Source organism: Furipterus horrens, unplaced genomic scaffold (genome assembly GCF_987537825.1).
Source record: "Furipterus horrens unplaced genomic scaffold, mFurHor1.1.pri manual_scaffold_10, whole genome shotgun sequence".
Lineage (NCBI taxonomy): Eukaryota > Metazoa > Chordata > Mammalia > Chiroptera > Furipteridae > Furipterus > Furipterus horrens.
In genome coordinates, this window is record NW_028327180.1 from 68,666,227 (window position 1) to 68,678,967 (window position 12,741).

Consider the following 12,741-nt stretch of genomic DNA (forward strand, 5'->3'; position numbering starts at 1 on the left):
GTGCCAATATCCAGATCATAGGGCTGCCAGAGGGAGAAGAGGAAGAGCAAGAAATTGAAAGTTTATGTAAAAAGATAAAAGGAAAACTTCCCAAATTTGGTGAAGGAAATAGACACACAAGTTCAGAAAGCACAGAGAGTCCCAAACAAACTAGACCCAAAGAGGACCACACCAAGACACATCATAATTAAAATGCCAAAGGTTAAAGATAAAAAGAGAATCTTAAAAGCAGCAAGAGAAAAGAAGAGAGTTACTTACAAAAGAGTTCCCATAAGACTGTCAGTTGATTTCTCAGAAGAAACTTTTCAGGCAAGAAGTATTCAATGTGATGAAAAGCAAGGACCTACGACCAAGACTACTCTATCCAGCAAAGCTCTCGTTTAGAATGGAAGGGTAGATAAAGTGCTTCCCAGACAAGGTAAAGCTAAAGGAGTTCATCATCACCAGCCCTTATTATATGAAATGTTAAAGGGACTTATGTAAGAAAAGGAAGATAAAAAATATCAACAGTAATATGACAACAAACTCACAACTGTTAACAAAGGAATCTAAAAAACAAATAAAGCAAACAACTAGAACAGGAACAGAATCATATGGTGGTCATATGGAGGGTTTTTAGCAGGGAGGGGAAAGGGGAAGAATGGAGGGAAAGGTGCCGGGATCAAGAAGCATAACTGGTAGGTACAATATAGACAGGGGGATGTTAAGAATAACAAAGTAATTGGAGAATCAAAAAGCTTATAGGCATGATCCATGGACATGAACTAAGGAGGGCGGGATTGCTGGAGGGAAGGGAGGTACCCGACAGAGGAGAACTAGGGGAAATATTATTGGGACAATTGTAATAGCATAATCAATAAAATATACTTTTTAAAAAAGAGGTAACTGGCTTTGGCTGCTGTGGCTCAGTGGATTGAGTGTTGGCCTGAGAGCCAAGTGTCGCCGGTTCGATTCCCAGGCAGGACATATGACTCAGTTACATGTCAGGTCCCCACTTGGGGGCGCAAGTGAGAGGCAACCACACAGTGATGTTTCTCTCCCTCTCTTTCTCCTTTCCCCTCTCTCTAAAACTAAATAAATAAACAAAACAACAAACAAATAAATAAGTTAAAAAAAAGAAGAGGTAACTGGAAGATCATTTATGATATTTGCATATAATGAATATTCAGTGGGTGTTATCAGAGTGGAGCAACTCTACCTCTATGGAACATAACCAGCAGTCAAATATTAGCCTTTTGAGTGCCAACGTCACTGTGAGCGATGCTGACAAATTTTCCCAAAAGTAGTAGCGTTGCTCCCAGCGACTCTTTTTTTGATGGCTATAAATGTAAATAACAACAGAATAATTTGTATTTTATGTTTCATTTTCTTTTTTTGCACCTCAGGTTATATATTGATGTAACTTTTTCTCATGCTGATCCAAATTTCGAATTACACATGGCACTCAAAGGGTTAAATGAGGGACTAGATGAAAAATAGTAAATGTAATACATTTGTGTTTCAAAAAGAAGAGAAAAAAGAAACCTACACATATATGTTCATGTAAGCATGGAATACTTCTGGAAGGATGCAGAAAACACTAGCTACCTATAGGACAGAAAACTAGAGTAACAGGTTTCAAAAGAAAGAAAAAAAAATTTTTTTTTTTTTTTTACTGAATACCTCTTTGTAGTATTTAAAATTTTGCCATGTGTATTAATTTTAAAAAAATTATTCAAGGTAATTAAAAATTGTTCAGCTCATGCCTCTCCTCCTCAATGAAGCCATCCCAGTCTACCCCAGTCCCTGGTGGTCTCTCCTCCCATCTTCCAGAGCCTGGTATGCTCCCTGCTCCCCTCCTGATGCCATGACCAACGACCTATAGAAAAAGTCGCTTCCTCTAGATTACAGTTCACAAAAGTGTAACACAGAAGCACAATGCCATATGAAAAATACTACAACAAAGATCCATGAATTTTGAAGTGTGGTTTCTAGCAAGTTGAAAAGCCTATGGATTTAAATGGTTGCACCCCTAAGCTCAATTATTTTGCAGACACTCTAAGACTTTATGAAGCATAAAGTGGTGGCCCTAGAGAAGTCAGGTCACTCCACCTTCCTTTATGGGCCACTAGCTGCAACCACACTGGGGTGACTCTCTCCACTGCTCTGCCTGTTGACTGGAAACAGACCCCTGGAGTGAGAAGAGGGGCAGTGAGTTTCAGATCAGTAACATGCTTAAGAGTTCAAGCTTCAGACTTCCAGCCAAGATAGAGGCCTAGACTGACATGCTCCGTCTCCCTCCACAACTAAGAAGGAATACAGCTACTGCAAAACCAGAAATAACCAAAAGTTCCAGAAAATAAAGCTATAAGAAAGTCCAATGTGTGAAGTTATAAAGAAGTGGTGCTCATCTGGATGGGTAGGAGGGGTGAACCCAGGGCGGAGACGTCAAGCTGTGCTGGTGACGGCAGCTGCGGTGATGATGGCAGTAAGCACAGACACCTGTACTTAAGGAGAGGTGAGAAGCATCTGAGGAGCACCCCTGGCTGCAGACCAAACCCCTCAGCTCATGATTCCAATGCTGGGGAAGGCAGACCCCCATTGCCTCAGATTGTGAGGGCCGGAGGGTGTGGGGATGGAGGAGGAGGCCCCCGGTCTCTCAGCAGAGAATGAACAGAAGCAATCCATCTTGAACCCCACCCCCACACAAAATGCCACAGCATGGTGAGAAGGGTTGCCCAGTAGTAAAGAGTGCATGGGGCTCCAACCCCTATAGCATAGAAGGTGTGACAGCCCTACCCAGGAAGCAAAGGTAAACACAAAACTGTCAGGATGGCACAGATCATGATAGAGATCCCGGTGATGCAGCTGACCAGACAGCAAATATCTAATCTAACGGCTCAGCAGATAGAAAATCTTTCTGAGGCACAGTTCAGAGCTTTGGTTATATGAATGTTTACAGACCTGACAGCAGATCTTAAACAAGACAGGGAAAGAATGAAGGCTAGTCCTGCTGAAATAAATGAAGACACATATGAAACTAGTGGTGAGGGAAAGAAAACCAGGGATCAAATCAACAAATCAGAATATAGGGAAGAAACAAACAGTCAATGAGTGCAGAAAGAGGAAAGGAAAAGTAAAGAAAATGAGGAGAGACTCAGAAACCTATGGGACAGCTATAAGTGGGCCAACATCTGAATCATAGGGTTGTCAGAAGGTGAAGAAGAAGAACTAGAAATTGAAAAATTATGTGAAAAAGTAATGAAGCAGAACTTCCCTAACTTGGGGAAGGAAATAGACTTACAGGTCCAGGAAGCACAAACAGTTCCAAAAAAACTGGACCCAGGGAGAACCACATCAAGATATTATAATCAAAATATCAAAAATTAAGGATAAAGAGAGAATCTTAAAAGCAGCAAAAGAAAAGAGAATTACGTACAAATGGGTCCCAGTAAGACTCTCAACTGAGTTCTCAAAAGAAACTCTGCAGGCAAGAAGGGATTGGCAAGAAATATTCAAAGTAATGAAAAGTGAAAACCTACAAACACGATTACTCTATCCAGCAAAGCTGTCATTCAGAATAAAAGGGCAGAGAAAGTGCTTCCAGGACAAAGTAAAACTGAAGGAGTTCATCAGATCCAAACCACTGTTTAGGAGAAAGAGGATCAAAACTATGAACATTAAAATGAAAACTGTATCACAACCAACAAAGCTAGGGAATTGAAACAAAGGCAAACTAAGTAGGCAACGAGAGTGCAAACAGAATTATAGGTATGGGGAACATTTTGGGGGGAGGTCAGTGGGGAGGGGGAAAGGAGGAAAGGGAGGGAGATGGTACAGGAATTAAGAAGCATAGTAGGAGGGAGTGGGGTAGACAGGAAGAAGCTGAGAAGAACTATATGCACAACCAATGGGCATGGACTAAGTGGGGGGACAACTGGAGGGAGGCGGGTCACTGGGTGGAGGGGAACAAAGGGAAAAGAAATTGGGACAACTGTAACAGCATAATCAATAAAGCATGTAAGTTAAAAAAAAAAAAAAAAGAGTTCAAGCCTCAGAGCTGATAAAAAAAAATCTCTGCCCCCTGGCAAGGCGTCTCTTTGTGGTAAAATATGAGCATGAATCAGAATCCTTTTCTGGGATTGTCAGCTCTTTCCTGCTGTCACCATGTGACAGACCAAACCTCCAAAAATGCTTCCCTGGACCATAAGAAGGTGACACCCAACCTGCCAGATTATTTTCATCTAAAGAGCTTGTCTGTTTACCTCTCAAATGATTCTGAATTTTCATCATTTTTTATAAAGATTTTATTTATTTATCTTTAGAGAGATGAGAGGGGAGGGAGAAAGAGAAGGAAATAAACTTCAACGCGTGGTTGCCTGTCCACACCCCACAGCCTGGGACCTGGCCCGCAACCCAGGCCTGTGCCCTGACTAGGCATCCAACCAGCAACCCCTTTGGTTTGCAGGCCAGCACTCAATCCACTGAGTCACACCAGCCAGGGCTGTTTTCGTCATTGTCAAAGGATGAAAATTTCATCACTTATCCCATTTCTGTAGCTTTTTGTCTTAGTTTTCAACTCATCTTTCCCAGCCTCCCAGCTCCCCGGCCCCATATTCTCCGGCTGATTCAGATGACAGTTCTCTGAGCCCAAGGGCAGGGCAAAGAGAAAAGCCGCGGGATGAAGCCCAGCTCAGGGAGGGCCTCTTGACTGACATTCACCCATCCACCTATGTGGACAGATGGCACATCCTCATCTGTAAACACCCCATGGAATTCTTTCCAGCTAAGCCCCCACTGTTCAGAGCTCGCTGAGAATCTTCATGTCCCAGGTAGGTAGCCGTCTGTCATTCCATCTGGGATGAGGGCTCCATGAGAACAGAGCCTTTCTTCTTGTTCCCAACTGTTCCTCCTCAGCACAGAGAAGGAGCTCAAGGACTATTCACTGAGTGGAAGGATGGCTAGATGGTCCCCATGCTGCAATTTTTTTGAGGGGTTGAAATAAGGGAGTCCCACGGGCGTGGGAAGGAGTCTGGAAGGGAGAGCGCACCTGCCAGTCCAGGTCCAGGAGAAGCCGTCCAGAGCACGAACCCTCCCGAGACACATAAGCTTCCCCCCGGGAACCTTCAGAAACTCTGAAGAATGGCTTGGTGGCTCTCCCACAAAGTGTGTCGTAAAGAAATGGTAGCGCCCTGACATTGTGGGACTCAGGAATTTGTGAGGTGGGTTATCTAATTTAATCTTAATCACCAGCCCTGAAACTAACACGATCCCTAAACCCACAAAATGAGGAAAGTCGGGTTTGGAAAGGTTGGCCACTGCCCCGGGGGCACAGTCCTTGCGCTCACACCCACATTCTCTCCGTCAAGCACCCCGTACCTGGGGTGAGTTATATTTGCCTTGTGGCATTTGCTGTCTTCTGAGACACCCATTTTTTTTGTATAATCTGAGGCTAAAAAAAAAAAAACACTTCATTGAGGAGTCAACTGAGGAAAATACGCTTTTCAGACAGCACGCGGGCGGTGATGTCCGAATGCAGAGGAAACTTAGGAGTGCGGTGTTTACAGATATAGCGGCTCTCCTTCCCTCTGGGGGACTGAGTCTCTGCCTGAGGCGGGACAGGGCGAGCCTGGGGAAGAAATGTCTCTGAAGAAGGTCTGAGGCTCCTGATTCCAACAAGACCACAGAGGAGCTGGCACTGAAGCCACAGATGCCAGTGACTCTGCCGGGCTGGAATTTATAACCTTTCGTTTACCTGGCTCCTGTTAATGTGCTTTTTCCCTGCAATGATATCTCTGAGTGATGAATAACTGACATAATATTCAACACATATGAAGATCGATGTGATTGCAAGGCTATCAATCTAACTATTTTAATGCTCCCTTTGCCCACATCCCTGATGGGCTAGAGATGCACGGGGGAGGGGAGGTCCTGCAGAGTCTGGGGGTGAAGGTGATACAACAGCTTCAAATCATAGTGTTCCCAGGATTGTTGGGGGTGGAGAAGAACCTGGACTCAGCAGCACCTTGTTAAGACTCCCTAGGGAGCCACTAGTCAGGCAGAGAGGCGGACCCCAGTAATGAATGTATTTCTTGTGTCTTTCTGTCTTAGTGTCCTTTCTCAGTCGTAAGATGATGGGGAACGAATACAGATGCAGAAACACACATGGAAAGATACCCACATATAAACATAGATAACACAGAGAGATACATACACACATGGATACATATACACAGAGATACATACACACACAAATATACACATAGTTTCATATACATGTAGATACATAATACACAGAGGGAGATACAAACACACACATATAGACAGACACACATAGAGAAACATTCACACATGGATATATAGATAGAAAGAAACATACAAAAATAAATACACATATGGATACATATACACAGAGATACACACACACACAGAGGCACATACAACCTGTGCTTCGCAAAAACCTGCTTAGTTTTCAGAGGGCTTGCTAGGCTGCTCCCTGTTTAGGTTAAAAAATAAGTAAATAAATGGATGCCCCTTTTAATTCTCAAGGACCATGATATAAACTCAAGGACAAGTGTACGTTATAATTTTAGGAAGTTTCTCAGCTTGCTTTTGTGAACAGGATCCATTTAAACTACTTGTTTAATAGTAATGATAATAAAATGTTTCTTAGCAATGAGAAGACCAACATGCATAAATACACGATACTGAGGTTACTGTTAACATAATTATTCGGTTCCATAAACTTTATTTCACATTTCTGGTATCCCCATAAAACCCATTTCCCCAAGTGGCCAAGAGCTCTCCATCCACAAGTTTCTAACTACAGTTTTGCCACTTGACAATCCATGGTCTTGAACTTCTCAATTAGTTTCAAGGTGATGAGATCACTTAAAATAAGGAGAATATGATAGAAAGTCATCTTCTTTTTCTGTGTCAACTTTATTTTTAATTGGATTTATTTGGGTGACATTGGTTAATAGAGATTCATCTGATACAATTTCAAAATATTAAGAACTTCAGTCATTAGAGAAGAATTGACAGATAATATTATCTGAACTCTTCTTCATGCCAGACACTATGTGTATAGCTTTACATTATCTCCTGTAATCCTCACACCATGCCCTGAGGTACATACACTGTGAACCCTCCTTTACAGATGAAAGAAGAAAGGTTGAGAAAAAGTCAGTTTTCCTGTACTAGGTAAGTGGCAAAACAGAGTGTGGATCTTGCTCCCCTGCACCCTGGCATTCTGACATGAAGCCCCTGCTCTTAACAACTGCATTACTGTACGGCATTTCTACTAAAGTGGCTGAACTCAAACACGTTATCTGGGGGCAAGAGGAATGATGGGAGGAAATCATTTATAAACTAATGGATTCTAACATGTGTGCCCCGCCCCACAAAGTTGCAATCAACTTTTTTTATTTACTATGGTTCCCGCAATCATTAAAATGATAGGCTCAGTGCTCATAGTCCCAGGGGATCATCAAACAGCACAACACAAACTTCCTTTACTCCCCGGCCAAATCAGAGTTGACTTTGCTTTAGGAAATTGCCACCGATGAGCTTAGCATAGTCTATGAACCCCTGAAGTTGAGTTCATATTCACCTTTACCTACGGAGGTTTTTCTGGGATAAAAATTCCACAGCATGGATGAGTTTCTAAAAGGGCTCCAGGGCTGGTACGCTGGAGACAGATAGTATTGACATACTGCCCCAAGAAAAGACTCCTAGAATTTCACCTTCCAACAAAGTAACAACATTTAAAGGAATTAGAAAAACTAAAGATGCCTGATTTTCAATGTACTATGAACTGCATACCTTTACTCATGGAACAACATACCTCTGTCTCCTTGAGTCCCTTCAAGCAGTATTTGAGACTCAGCATATTTCAGAGAGTGAAGATTCTTCTGAATTATTCTCGGCCTTGGGCTGTTTTGTTGGCATTGTAGCAACACTTGGTTTTCCCTAGCTCATACCTGTCATCCTGACCATTTTGACCTACTTTGGGTGGAGTGAATTTTCTAAGTAGATTAAGTGGAAAAAAAAAAAAAGAGTATTGATCTGTATGCCTCATGTGCTTACTTTTTTTTTTTTAAAGAAAAATAAGAGAAAGAATAGGTGGTATGGAGAGAAGATAAATATATTTGCTTGTTTTTGTACAGAATATGTAAAGTTCACCAAGAAACTGCTAACACTGTCTACTTCCATGCAAGACAATAGGGTAAGATGAAGATATTTCACTGTTCACTTATGTAACTCTTGAATTTGAAACCATGTAAATGAATAATTTTTAAAAACACTTTCAAAGAAAAATCAAAGAATAACAAGGTTTCATTTTCATTTTGGTCAAGCTCATTATTTATATTTTCCTTAGTTGAAATATATGGCAAATTAAATAGCATTTTTTTTTTTTAGAGTTACAGAATATTTATTTTCTTTTGATGAGAACTTTTAAGATCTACTCTGTTAGGAACTTTCAAATATATAATATAGTATTATTAACTATAGTTTCCTGCTCTACATTATATGCCTACATAAATAGCTTCCTTCTAAAGCCAGTCAAAGGAAATTCAAGTAAATTAATTGTCATTACAACTTAGAAAACTCTTTCAACTATTCCAAGGCAGTTAAAATATCTGCTGCCTTTAGTTGCAATATGTGGCAATCTGTACATACAATAACTTCTGTTTCAATGTTGCATGATAATATTATCTTTCTAAAGACATTTTAACCAACAAGAGTTATCCACATCTCATTTAGAATACCTTAAATGGTGCTACCAACACATCTTGCAGGTAAGCTGGCAATCAATGAGATTCCTTCCTTCTATGAACACTAAACCTGAATTTAAAGTCAACCTCTGATCTGTCACTCCTCATTCTGCTGCCTAGTAAGATTCTTTTGATATTAACTATATAAAGCTGTTCAAGTTCAGGAGTGTTAAAATGGAAAGAGGGAAGGAAGAGATCCCAACACACCCACTAAAGTAGCTAAATTTTAAAAGACAGGCAATACAATGTGTGGACAAGGATACAGAACAACTGAAACACTCACACTTTTCTGGGTAGGAAAGTAAAGTGGTATAACCACGCCTGAACACGGTTTGGCAACTTCCTACCTTATGACCCAGAAATTTCACTCCTCAGTATATTTCTAAGAGAAATGAGCACATTTGTCCACAAAAAGACAGGCACATGAATGTTGATAGCACCTTTATTCATAATAGCTGAAGATGAGAATGATCCAAATATCCATTAGCAGGATGGTTGAGCATATTCACAAAATAGAATACTTCCCAGCAATGAAAAAGGATTACTATATGTATCAACTAGGATGAATATTAAAACCATTACACTGAGAGAAAAAAAGTCAATCACTAAAGAAAGGAGTGCCTACCATGGTATTCCATTGATAGAGCATTCAAAAGTAGAAAATAGTAATCTCCAGTGATGGAGATCATAATAGTGATTGCCTCCCAGGAGGAGGAGCGGTTGCTGAGTTCATGGGAGAGTTCTGTAGCTTAATCGGTGCTGATTCCACAGAGGTGTATTTGTCAGAATTCATCAAGCTTTACTCTATGCAAATCTTTCTTCAATGAAGCACCATTAGCATTCACAAAGTGAAGAAAATCAACATTACAATTGAGGGAATGGATTGATGATATGGTTTTGTTGATACAGAAACCGGGATCTGTGTGGTCCTGACAGCAATGAGGTGGGGACTCCGCAGATGCAAACTCCATCTCAGCTCTGAGTGCACGGCCTTGGGCCCAGGCACTCGCTCTCTGCGCTGCCTGTGGAGCACCTGGATCACATCAGTGGGCTTGCTCGCAGGTCTTAGTCTTCAAGAATCTGATTCAAGGGATGAACCCAAACTCCAGAAAAATGACTATCATGACGCCATTTTGCACAGGTGCCAGGGGGTCATAAGTGACCTGAAGGCCACCACAGACAGCAGGGTAGGGAGCCCAGGAGAGATGTTTTCCCAGACTCTCTTCAAAGCTCAGAGGTTCTTTGTCCAATTATAAGCTCTTTTCTTCTAAACTAAACCAATGACCTCTTGGACTTGCAAATTGGTCCACTGAGTATGGAAATATTTATTATTTTAATAAAAAATAAGCACTTGTGCCTTACTAATATTTAATCTACATGGAATCTGTAAGAGATATGCAATTTGTAAACAAATATACACAAGCTAGGCTTTCCTGCTCAGAATTTTTATTTAGAAAGAGATACATGACCTAAAGAATGTGCAGCCCCTCTCCTATTTTAGACCTTTGAATTTTTGAAACCTTTGAGTTTCATGAAATCTACCCACCTAACCCGAAAATGGAGACCTATATTTTTTGGATTTGGGGTTTGTTTTTTTTTTACCCTGTTGCCTTAAAGAAAAGGATGATTACTATCTTTATTATTACTTACAAAACAAAGACAACAAAGGTAGCAAGGACAGTCTCAGGATTTAAAAAAACACCCTTTAAAATGGAATAAATTCAGCTTTATGAATAAGGCAAGATATTATCTTGATTTTTCAAACTTGAGAAGGAAAATTATTGCAAAGCAGTTCTAGTTTGTAGTCTTAAATGCTGGACTCCTTGACATCTGTGCCCTGTTTTATTTTGCCTCTACCAAGCTCACGTATGTGGAAGAGGAAAAGCTCAGAATTCTTTTAATGTAGCATAGTGATGTCCCCTTGCCGAAGAAGAGGAATTTTGCTTTGACTACAGTTAAAAGTTAGATCAGAGTAGATCAAAGGGTCCTTGCCTTCTTCCTTCCACCTGTTGCTACTCAGGAGACTCGCCGGAAGGCAGGAAAATGGTTGGCGAGTGACTGGAGAGTCCTACAGGACTTGCAAAGCAAAGGCCCTGTGCTGGGGTGGCCACAAAATGCAAAACTGCTCTCAGGCACTTGGAGCTGAGTATTGCTCTGCTCCCAACATGTGAGCAGTTGCTCCTCACCAAATGCCCCACAGACTGCCCTACTGCCCCCTTCTCTGGGTGGCATATGAGACAAGTGTGGCCATGAGAAAAATCAAAGGGCTGGGGACACAATGTTTGTTTTTAACCCATAGACCAGGGATTGGCCAAACCCATCCTGCTGCCTATTTTTGTATGGCCTGCAAGCTAAGAATATGGCACCCCGGAGTCCCCCACACAAGGGAGAGTTGTGCGAAGATACACACAGGGCAACTCTCTTCCAAATGAGAAATATCTATGACAACAGGACAGGTGTGGAGAATAAACGACAGCTCGCACAGAAAGCCCTTAGCAACCTACTTGATCGCAGCAGATGGCCAATACATGGCAGCTATTATTATTGCTATAATTGGCAGTATTTTTAGCAACCACCACTCTGACCAACAGGGCTCATATGGGCAGATGATAAAAATAGACTCATTTCAGATGAATTCATAATGAGGGATCACGGGGAGAGGGCAGAACAATAGACATTGACCATACAGGCCAACACCTCTGAGCAATGACACCTAAAAACATCAAGGCCACTGGTGAACTACCCTTGACTTCGCTGTCAGCCTGGACACTGGGGACCATCCCCTGCTCTGCAGCAGAACTGGCGCTGTCATGCCAGGGCCTCCCTTCCACTCTCCAGATTTCACTCCACCACAAGCAGACTCCTTACACAGGAGGGTTCTTCCATTCTAACGACTTGCCTTGAGTCCCAGGTGTAGAAAAAATAGATCTGCGGTCCTCCCGAGGTCAACGTGCAGGGCCAAACCTTGTCATTTAAAAAGGACGTGAGCATGCCTGCACATTGTTTGCATCAAAAATACGACTGAGTCTAAATATTAGCCCAGTGTAACAACAGAAAATGAAGCCTGATGTGGCAAGTAATTCTTTGCATCCCTCTGTCATGTGCAATGGGGATTTTTGGTTCAAGGGCACAATTCTCACTGTAGGATCAAGTCCTATTAGTCAGTGGCTGAGAGCTAAAATTAAAAGTGGAATATGCCTTGGAAACTGTGGCCCTGAGTCATTCTGACATTGCAGGAGCAGAGAATTTTCTCTTCAAAATGTGTGGAGTGAGTTACCTCAGGCAGTTCTAAGCTCACTTTGAATTGCTTGGCCCTTCCTCACAGTCAAAGTGCAGGACAGTGTGCAGTTCATGAACCTGAGGCCTTGCCTTCCTAGTAAAAGAAAAAAAAAAAAAACATATTGGATATTGGATAAAATTTAATAAAATTAATAGAACATTCAGTACTAGGTTTAAAGTTACTGTAATCTGGAATATATAATTATTTAGAAATACCCCACTCCGCCTCCCCACCATGCCAAATCTTTCATCCACCCTAAAGTAGTCACGTTGTAATCCAAGGTACGACAGTGATAAGCTAAATGATGGGGGAGTAACTCATCAAAATTTAGTTAAAAGTTAATGCGCAGGGTGTCCATTCCTTCATCCAAACCATCTCTATTCAGTGCCTGCTAGATGTCAGGAAATGTGCCAAGTTCTGGGGCTGCAATAAAGAGCAAAGGTAGTCAGGGACCTTAGGGAGCTTCCAGGCTAGTAGAAGAAACATAGGGTGATTGTACAAAGGAATGCAAAGTAGTGAAAGTTGTCAGTGCTGTCAGAAGGGGAAGCGGCCTGGGTAAGGACGTGTGGCAAACAAGCTGAGACCCAAAGGCCATGAATAGGCACCTAGGTGGGGAGTGCAGGGGCAGGTGGGGAGGAGGACATTTGTCAGGCCATCATCCAGCTCGGCCTATGTCCGCTCCTTCCTGGGAAACTCAAAGGTCTC